The sequence below is a fragment of the Cornus florida genome, unplaced genomic scaffold, assembly GCF_030987335.1.
Source record: "Cornus florida cultivar Cherokee Brave unplaced genomic scaffold, ASM3098733v1 CherokeeBrave_3.0.0_Hap2_Chr06, whole genome shotgun sequence".
NCBI classification, from domain to species: Eukaryota; Viridiplantae; Streptophyta; class Magnoliopsida; order Cornales; family Cornaceae; genus Cornus; species Cornus florida.
The window spans coordinates 5731380-5742717 of NW_026775576.1; positions in this window are offsets into that span (position 1 = coordinate 5731380).

Sequence of the window (11338 nt, forward strand, 5' to 3'; positions counted from 1 at the left end):
TTAGTGTAATTCAACCAACCAAACTCTATTTGATCATTCGACCTACTAATCCAACATTAATTCCAGAATACCTTGCAAATCCCTTGGGACGATCTCTACTCGCTCGTGCTACGCTAGTAGTTAGTAGTGGTAGTGGCTTTTATAAATTTTAACTTGGCCGCACTATCGTAATCACAATTTTGGGACATCATAACGGCTAGTCACCATCTATTGCTATAAACTCAAGTTTATGTCATAGCATATTCCCTCTGTCCCATAGTTAAAACTGATTTACTCTAAGCCTATAATCCCCAAGCATTCATTCATCCTTTAGCTGGCTATCCAGTCTAGACTATCCACCCTTGATAGAAGCTGCACATCTTTCCTAAATTCTCCCAACCTTTGTCCACTTTGTTCATCCTCACTTGAATCCCATAACCACTTTTTCTTCCAATGCAATTTCCACGCACCTATATGGTCCTTCATTCAGTCCCGATGTGGCTGTCACATTTTACCATCCAGTTGGAATGCACTTATAGCTTGGGCTTCCCATCACTGGAGGAACAATTTAGCTGACTTCAGAGGTTCCATATCCAGATTAGTACTATCCTCACTTGTCTATAACATCTGGGCTGAAAGGAACAGATGTATCTTCAAGAGGAAGAAGGCTTCACCAAACTCAATTCTCTACTGAATCATTGAGACAATCAAACTGAAAATCATGGCTGACTCGTCATTAAAATCACCAATCAATAAATGCATCATCCATGAATGGGAAATTCCATCTTCCATCCTTCGGCCAACTCCTAAACCGCCAGATTAGTTGAAAAAAGGTTCGATAACCACCTCGTTGCAGTCACTGCTGTCCACCGGATTGTTGACTAGTTCTAGTCATGTTCATCTGTTGTTCCTCCTTTGGGGGTTGTTATTTCCCTCTGAGTTAGTTACTTTTTGAGTTGGGCTGCCCTTATTGGGCTGGGTCTGTATTACTCATAGCCTTCCTCAGGCTATTAGTATAACCTCTTTTATTAATTAATTAATTAATTTATCTTTACTTTTCAAAAACAAAAAAAACAAAAAAAAAAATTACTAGAGAGTGTCCTAGATAGTATAGAGCAAGGATAAAGAATTACACCAAAAAATTATTTGATTATGATTGTATCAAGATCTATAACTTGGCCAAATGAAGAAGAAGTCACCATTGTAGTTAATTTATTCAATTAATGAGTTTTGATGGATCATTTTCCATTTTAATTAAAGATACTTTTTTATAACAAACACTATCAATTACTTTATATAAAAATATAAAATTAAAAAAATTAAAAATATTTTGCTAAAAAATATATTTCATGTACTCAATGTTGTATTAAGGATCACTATAACCTTTCAATAAGCTTAGTAGGCCATCCAATTTAGTATGTTAATTATTATTATCTTCTGAACAAATTTTAGCATACAGAATGTTGTTAATTGGAACTATATAAATATCTTCTAATAACTTGTAAATTAGTTGTTGCAGTCCAACGAACTAGTCGAGTCCCAGGAAAAATAATAATAATAATAAAAATAAAAATAAAAATAAAATAAAACTAATCCAGTCCCGGCCTACTTCAGATTCCCTTATATTCTAGTCCCTGGCACTAAAAGTTTGCCATGTGCCTTGACCATTTGGTATTTACTATTCAATTAAGAGTGATGTTATTTTGCCCGACTATAAAAAAAAACCTACTACTAACGACTCCTTACATGGCTGAATACGTATTAAATGATGGCTAAATATGTGTCAAATGATAGTGAAACTCTTATCTGCTCCTTTTATTTATTTAATTTTTTTTTATTTCATCTTTCTTCTCCCTAATTGAACTTCCATGAAAATAAACAGGATCGCCTCCAGCAACATAGTAACTGAAAAAATCATTGAATTACAACCAACAAAAACAGCCTCTCGTATTTTTTAAGCCTTATTATTTCAGATCTTGAATTTTCAGTCCTAAATTTCATAGTGGAGAATGAAGTGAGAGAATGAAGTGAGAATAAAGTTAGGTTACAAATTTATGTGGGAAAAAAAAAATTAGGGATGGAGTGTGAGAGTGAGAACTAGAGATAACACTGTAGAGAAGGAAGAGTTGGGATCCAAATTTGTGCAAAAAAATTTAGGATGTTGTGTGAGGGAACAAGAGAACAACGGAAAGAGAGAGTTTGAGATATTTAGGACTCCATAAAAAGTTAAGGAACAAAGGGCGAGAGAGAGTTTGAGAGAGAAATTTGGGGTAGAGTAAGAGATTGAACATATCCCGCCACATCAGTAAGTCCGTATAGAGTCAGTAAAAAATTGTTGACAAAAATATCATTTTCCTTCAATTAATGCAAATGTGAAGTTTCTGTATTTGAATTTCATATATTGTTCTGAGAGAATATTGATACATTTATAAGAAGGGAGAATAACTAAAACAATAATTATATTAAATATATATATATACTCCCCATATTTTTTACATGGACAAAAAATACACTTACACCTGTCACTCACATACAGTTTTTTTACCAGACTTGTTGTATTTGCTCCAAAAAAAAATTAAAAAAAATTAGTATATATGCATACACAAACTGAATTGAAACACACACAATTATATACTGTACGTATCGTTATGTTGGGATTTAAAGTCACAAACAACTTTTAAAAAATCTATTTCTAGTAATTGAATTTTATGAGACAGCTTCCATTAAAATGTGTTGACACTCGGTGTCTTTACATTTGATGCCAACTTCAATCTTAAAAAGGAATGAGTAATTTATCTAAGGCATTTATTTATTTATTTTTGTTCCGAGATACTTTATATTTGAAGTTTTTTTTTTTTTTTTTAACCTGACAAGAAAAACAGCCATGTCTAGTTTATTTATTGGTGGGAGACAAGGATCGGCCCCTCCCCACTCCCATGGTGAGGAACAAAAGAGAGAAGAGGAAAGGGAGGCAGTTGAGGGTTAGAGAGAGGCTAGAGAAAAAGTAGAGAGAGAAAGGCAATATATAAATATATTCGAAGTAGTTATTACCTTGCATTTTCTATCGATCAGGGTCGAGCGATTGGGTAATGACCCGGTCATTTTCCTTCTTTTCTTTTTTTTTTCGGTAAATTTCTTTTTTCGTCTTTTTCCATATTTCGTATTTTCCTCGTTTATCATTTTTCCTCGCATAACCTCATTTTTTGTGCTTGGATTTGATTTCGGCTTTGCATACATCTATAAAATTTAGTTTCTATGATATCTACATTCTTACTTTTGTAGAAAAGCATGCTAGATGTTTACTTTTCTCGTAAAGGGCATGGATGCATAACTTTTTGGAAATATTCTTGGTTTTTGGGGTTTTGTGTAATTATGAAAAGTAACTATTTTTAGTCTTAGGGACCATTTTGTAATTTAATTTGGAAGATATTTTCAAAAAGGAACTTTTTGCAATTTCCGAAAAATGTGACAAGTGTCACATTCTCATGGTACCACTTGTTGGCATTGGGGTGGGGAGACTTGGAGGCATAATCTCTTAACACATGGAGGGTGGAGATTCACCCATTTATTGGCCTAGGATTGGACCACTTGTTGGCTTAGTGTAATGACCCAGTCTTTTTCCTCCTTTTTCCATTTTCGGCGATTTTCTTTTTCCGTCTTTTTCCTATTTTGTCTTTTCCTTTTTTCGTCTTTTTCCCGTTTATCGTTTTTCCTTGCGTAACCTTACTTTTAGTGTTCGGATTTGATTCCAGTTTTGCATGCATTCATGATATTTGACTTCCATGACATTGGTATTTTTACTTTTTTTGAAAAGCATGCTAGTTGCTTACTTTATTCATAAAGGGCATGAATGCATACTTTTGGGGTTTTAGTATAATTATGTAAAATAATTATTTTTCATTTTAGGGACCTTTTTGCAATTTATTTTGGAAGATATTTTGAAAAAAGGACCATTTTACAATTTTTGGAAAGTGTGACAAGTGTCACACTCTCATGGAGCCATTTGTTGGCATTTGGGTGAAGAGACTTGGCACCATGACTTCTTGACATTTGGAGGGTGGAGATTCACCCACTTGTTGGCCTTAGATTAATGCACATGTAGCCATTAATTTGTGACAAGTGTAGGCTTAAGATTAAGCCTAGGGTGGAATATTAGATTAATGACAAGTGTAGGATCAAGATTTAGTCTTGCATTGTGTTTGTGAGTGAGGTAGTGCAAGAGTACATAGTGAGTGGAGGATTTCTAGCCCTTCCACACACCATTTTACACTTTACCTTTTTCATTTCATTGTCTCTCATGAGCCCTAGCCAATCCACCATTGGAGGAAAGCTTAGTTCATAGCTTATCCCTTCAATTTGGTTCACTTCCATTCACCTTAGACTAAAAACCTTGGGAGAGAAAAGATTACTCTCACTCTCCTCTTCAATAACCCTAAACTTGTTTTACGTTTTGAGCTTGGTTGCTTGGATTATAGAGATTCGGTTCTCTATTGAGGTAGGGGTAGTAGTATGTTTATATTCTAAGTGTTTTATAATCCTTGGGGTTTAATATATATTGTATACATGCTTTTAATATGATAGTCTTGCATATTATAGGAAACCCTCACATCTTGACTTAGGGTTTATTGATTTAAGCATGTATGATATGTGTAAACCATTTGTAGAAGGATTATATAATTTAGTGATATGCTAAATTCTAGTAATTTCTCATGTGTTATGATATAGAACTCTTGTAGAATTAAAAATGTATATGCAAATTCTATTGACCTGAATTGCTATATTTGTTGTGATAATAATTCTATATTCTTGTGAATTACAAATTGTGATTAATTTAGAAGCTTATAGCTAAAATGTTGATAATTAGTATATAGAGCTTATTGTTGAGGCATGACTTGAATTGATAAGTTTGTGGTATTGTATTATGCATAATATCATGAAGAGTACTTGTCCTTTAATATGCCATTCTAGACTTGGAACCCTAAGACATGGTTTGTATGGTTTAAAAGTACTTGTGCTTGTAAGGTGGTTGATATGCTTTATTATCTATATATATGAGTTTTGAACTTGATATATTTTGGATTATCTTGGGACATTGTTTAAGTGACATGGCTAAAGTTTGGCTTTAGTGCGGGAGGTATGAGTTCTCCCCAATTGAGATAGTGCGTACTAGGGTGGTCTTCCCAGCGGGTTAATGCCCGGAATAACCATTTTGTTCTTGGTTTAGTCCGAGACGTGATGTCCAAATATTCCACTAGTTGATTTCGCATTAAATTTCAAGTTGACAACCAATGCTTAATTGTAGCTTGAAATTTTTGTTATTGGCAAATTGATGTTGTCAAGTACATTGATATTGATATGTATTGCTAAAGAATCATTCAAGTTAGCTTAAGATGATCCCTTAGAATACCTTGAACATAGACGTTAAGTGGAATGCTCCCTTGTATTTGTCTATATTGATCTTGCAATGATATTGAAACTTTAGGGTATACGCATATGCTTCTTCCTACGAGTAACTTGATTACTCACCCTAGTGGTTTGGGTTGTTTTTCAAGTAAAGAGACCATATTCTTGGATGCTCATCATCCTTAGAAGCTTTTGAGCTATTTGAAACATTTTTGTATATTGACATGCACTTGTTTAACATGCCTTTCTTTTGGATGTTAAATTTTGTATACCATGGATGTATGGTATTATAGAAGCTAAGATGGCTTCCTTGATGTGTAATGTATATTTAAGAGCACTTGAAGATGTCTATTTTGTATGCATAACATGAGTCCAAGTGCCATGTACATTTATATCACATGTATGCTAATTTAATCCCATAGTTTGTCTTATGAAATTATGAGAATTCGAGGTTTGATAGGTCGTATTTTGTATATGACATGCTATGTGGCCATGGGCTATTGGAACACGTGTATTTATTCATTTTACATATGCGTACATGTTCACTTTGGCACACAATGCCATTTTTGATGAAATGAACACTTAGAGTAACATCCATTTTCACATTTTTGCTAAATCAGACCTCAAGGGCATTTTTGGTATTTCACTTAAAAAATAAATGTTGGTCTTGACATGGCTGACCAGAAAACATGATTTTAAGGGGGGTTACTTCACAACTTTTTTACAAAAAAGGCCCAGAAAGTCCTCATAATTACATTTTAACTCAGTTTTTTGCTAAGCCTTCAGCAGAACGAGCGCTCGAAGATGTCGCATGAGCGCTCGAAGATGGGGCAGAGAGTTTTAGCCCTTAGGCGTGTGCTGTACGAGCACTTGAAGCCCTTGCATGAGCTTTCGTGGTACTGTTCATAGGTGTGTGTGTGTGTGTGTGTGTCTTGGTTCAACACTGCACCTCTGACTTTAAATCATCATATCTTCTTCATTTTTACTCCGAATTGGTCCGTTCTTAAGTCTAAATTGACCGCGTCAAAATAAGCTTTTCAATGGTACCAATTAGAGTTTCAGATTCCTTTTTTAGCTCAAGATATTCAAATTTTAGTGGAGGGGTGTCAGTTTTTGGCTCGAACCAGGATAGGGTTTTTCTTCCTTCGACTTCAAGACTTGATATCTTTGCCGTCCGGATTCCAAATCAAGTGAATCTTGAGTCCATATTTGTTAATTTTTTGTTGTCTTTCTAATGGTATGCATGGTGGCATCCATTTCAGTTTGAAATAACCATTTTACCCTTGGTTCATTTCTTATCAGGTTTGACATTCTTGTTTCATTGCTTGGCTCATATGAGTTCCATGGCTTCATGGGGAGTCATTTTGGTGCCTTCGGGATGACTTACATCTCTAGAGGTCAGTTTACACATTTTGCTTCTGCATTTTGGATCCGTCATCAAGTCACTTTTCGGTCTTCACCGACGCACCGGGTTTATAAAACTTAGGCCGTCACAACTAGTATCAGAGCTCTTAGGTTTGAATACCTTAGGACGATGGGTTTTGGGTGCATATCATGCTTTTGTTGATATACTTTGATGCATTCACATGCTTTTAATTACATGTTTTGGCATTATAACATGTTTAGGTGTTTCTTGATAACACGCTTACTAGTATGACATGTCTTTATGCTTGTATGCCTATGTGGTTAAGAGCATCCTTGTTTGACATATATGCTTAATTGATTAAGTACTTAATTGTTTTAAGAGTTTTCTTTAATTGCTTTAGCATGACAGCATGTTGCATGCCTTGTCTTGCTTTGTGTTTCGTGCATTCATAGGGTGAGTTGCACTTGGTCATAATAACTTGTGTTATTGTCGGCTATCTTTATTTTGTACATTTAGCATCATGGTTATCACGCGTGGAGAGTCTTAACGTCAGGGCACTGAGGAGCAGGTGGCTGACACCGAGCTCACGAGGGGTCCGGGGAGGCTCAGGATTCCACTTCGTGGCGTGAATGCTAATCCGCCACAGGCACCGACTTACGAAAAGTGGGTTGCTCAGGGAATCACTCAGGGGATCACTGAATCCTTACAGGAGTTGATACGCAGGCAGGTGGCAGGGATATAATTTCCTGCACCGGCACCGATAGTCAATGAGGCACTAGAGTACTTTATGCGACTACAGAGGGTCAAGATTGATCCATTTGTGGGGAGTTTAGATCCGCTAGTCTCAAAAGTTTGGTTGAACCTTATGGTTTGCAAGTCGGAAAGTATGGCGGTACTTACAAATAGGCTGAGGATTTCTTTGACAGCTTCTATGTTCATGGGGGATGTAGATATTTGGTGGAGGTCTATGACCAATGTCCACAACGTTGAGTTGATGACTTGGAACGAGTTCAGAGATTTATTCTTCGAGTGCTTCTTTCCTAGGGCTATTAGGCGGGAGATGAGGACACAGTTTATAGGTCTCTATAAGGGTACTATAAGTGTCATTGAGTATGAGACACGATTTACTTCTTTCTCACGTTATGCCGAGGATATGGTAGCGACAGATGAGGCCAAGGCAATGAAATTTCAGGATGGGCTACATCTTGACATCAGGCCATGAGTCTCAATTCTTGATTTGAGGACTTACAGAGAAGTGGTCCAGAGGGCTATGCTAGCTGAAGCAGAGGAACAGGATGAGTTACGGATCAGGGGTTCACACAAGCAGCCTCGCGGATATAATCCATCATCTTCTAGGAGTCAGTGGAAGAAGGCCAGGGTAGGGAACAATACTCACTCACAGGGGGCATCGCAGCAGAATCGTTCTGCACCCACAATTCCTGTATCATCGAGATCAACCTAGGGAGTGGTTTGTTACCATTGTCAGCAGCCAGGGCATATCAAACCTCGCTGCCCACAGTTTCGAGCACAGGTCAGTCAGACCTCAGTTTTTACAAAAATAGGGCAGGGAGCTTGTTTCTATTGCAAGCAGCCAGGTCATCTCAAGAAGGATTGTCCAAGGTTGTTGAATAAGTCACGTGGTGGCACAGATTCACAGATGGTACCGGCACAGTCTGTAGTGGTTTAGTCTGGTTTCAGAGTCCCTCAGGCACCACAGCCAGTGGCGCTAGTTGGCACTTATCCAGCCAGGGGTTCTACACCTACTGCTTTTACACATCAGTCAGGCTATCAAGGCAGTTCCCAGCAGGGCTCAGGGACTCAGGGACGAGCCTACACTCTTCCACAGGCGAATGCTTCTGCAGGCACCTCTTCAGTTCAAGGTATCTTTCTAGTTTTCAGTTCTTAGGCATGGGTTCTTGTTGACACGGGTGCATCACATTCTTTCATTTCTACATCATTTGCACATTCATTGGTGCTGGAGGTCACACTTCGGGATAGTCTTCTTTGTGTTGACACACCAGTTGGGGGTCCAATGTCTTTGGATCGTGTTTGTCGGGGTTGTGCTATTAAGATAGCTGGGCGGACCTTAGAGTTCGATTTTATTGTTCTTGACATGACGGGCTTTGACGTCATTCTTGGGATGGATTGGTTGTCATTCTTTTGGGCTACGATTGATTGCTTCCGCTAGAGGGTATCCATTTGCACTCCCAACGGAGATTGTTTCCATTTTATGGGAGATCGGAGTGATTCCCACCTAGCGATGGTTTTCAGTATTGGTGAGTGGAGTCGCCACAGATCCTACATGGCTAGTTTGCTAGTTGACGAGAATAGCAGTTTGGGCCGTCGCAAGTGTGCAGTTGTTGAGGAGTTTGTTGATGTCTTTCCAGAGGAACTGGCACAGTTACCTCCTTTAAGGGAAGTTATTTTTGACATTAATGTCATTCCCGGTATAGTGCCCATCTCTATGGCACCGTACCGTATGGCACCGGTAGAGATTGATGAGCTTGATGATTTGAAAGTTAAGGGCTTTATTCGTCCTAGTGCTTCACCATGGGGAGCACCGGTTCTTTTTGGGAAGAAGAAAGATGGGTCTTTGAGACTTTGCATCGATTATTGTGATACCTCTCAGATCCGAGACATGGGTTGATCAGGCCCAGGCCCAAACCTGAGGGAAATATCAAACAATTAATACTTTAATGAACACAGAATACAAGATGAAATAATAAGAAGTGATTAAAAATAGCTGAATTAAATTCTAATGAAAATCCTTATAATATAATTATTAAAATCCAACCTCTAAAACCTCCAATTAATTAACATCTCGAGAATCCATCTAGTGGACCCCTAATAAAAAATCCCAACTGTAAACGAAATAACTGAAAGACGATCCAAAGCTAAAAAGTAAGCAGTCCTATGTAGTCGGTGGAATAGAAATCTGTATCTGCTCTGCACGACCAAGCTTTAACCCTGGAACTGATGAGCACCTGAAAATAATAAAAGAGTGGGTTAGGCCCACATGCAAGTCCTGATCTACTACGATCCAAACAAGAATCCGATACGCAGATACATCTTAGATAGACTCAACAATATCTAGAGTAGTCCATATATGTATATATTACACACTATAGGACGCTCACTAGTCCAATAGGTCTGTCTCAGCCTGAGTAGAGATACCATGCAAATCGCACATTACGTGGTCATGTGTACCTAGACCTACCAGGGAACAGCAACTACTATCCAGCTATCCATCCTAGGTGATATACGCACCGTAACCATGGTCCTGAGACTCAAGCTCATACCATGGCACCATAACATAAATACATAAAGTCCGTGTCCTCCTAATACAGAATATCACCCATCTGATATGGTAGCCCGATATCTATATAACAATTCATCCCAGAAATCCAAATATGTCATTCAGTTGTTTACTAACCTGACACTCACAGAAGTCGGACTTAACTTTTATTGTTAATCTAAACCTCAATCCAGATTAGGTAGGCTTAATGTCTGAACCAATCCATACCTAGTATGCCACCATCCCATACCGGTGCATACTATCCTCCTGTTAACATAGTTGACAAAAATAGTATAATTATCTATCAACCACATTCCAAAATAAACATAAGTATAGTTTAACATGTGTGTCACTAAGCCATGCCTCCACTGAAAGACTCAGAATTCAAGTTTCAGTCCATTAAATTGATAAAACAGGTTTATGCAATTTGCTTCTCCAAACAGTACCATAACTGGTGCATTTATGTACAGATTTAAGCATCAGTTTATTCCAACTAAGCATACACATTATTGAATAAAAATATGCTTAAAACACAGCTGTAAAACATGATTCAAAACTGAAGATCATGTAAAGGCATCAAATCTCCTCCAAACAGTGTTGTAACAGATGAGATATATAACAGATTTAATTATCAGTTGATCCCAACCAAGCATACATATAATTAAATAACAGAATGCTTATAACTCAGCTATAAAACATGATTCAAAACATAAGATCATGCAAAGGCATCAAATCTCCTCCAAACAGTGTCGTAACAGATGAGATATATAACAGATTTAATTATCAGTTAATCCCAACCAAGCATACATATAATTAAATAACAGAATACTTATAACTTAGCTACAGAATACTTATAACTCATGCAAAGGCATCAAAATTTTAAAACAGTCTGCAATGCAAGTCAATTATTCAATCTTCCACATATAAATCTTGGTTTAATCTTATGTTAATTCCGTCTTCAATATTCAAGAGTAAAACATACTTCCTAACATTAATATAAGTTTTTAGCAATGCATTACACCATTATGTGACCTTTAAACAATTTTAGAAAACCCCGTTTTGCCAAACAGTCCCTAAAAAACTCGTTTCTGTGTGTTTTAAGAGAGAGCAGGCTTTTAAAATGGGAGCCTGCTCTATTTTTTCATCTAGAGCCGGCTCTAGGCTTTTAGAGCTGGCTCCACAACACCAATAGCCAACTTTCCCCTTTGGGAGTCGGCTCTAAGAGGTTTGGGAGCCCTCTTTCCCTCCTCTTAGCAGCCTCTTTGTTTCATCTTCCTCCTCTCTAATTTCGATGA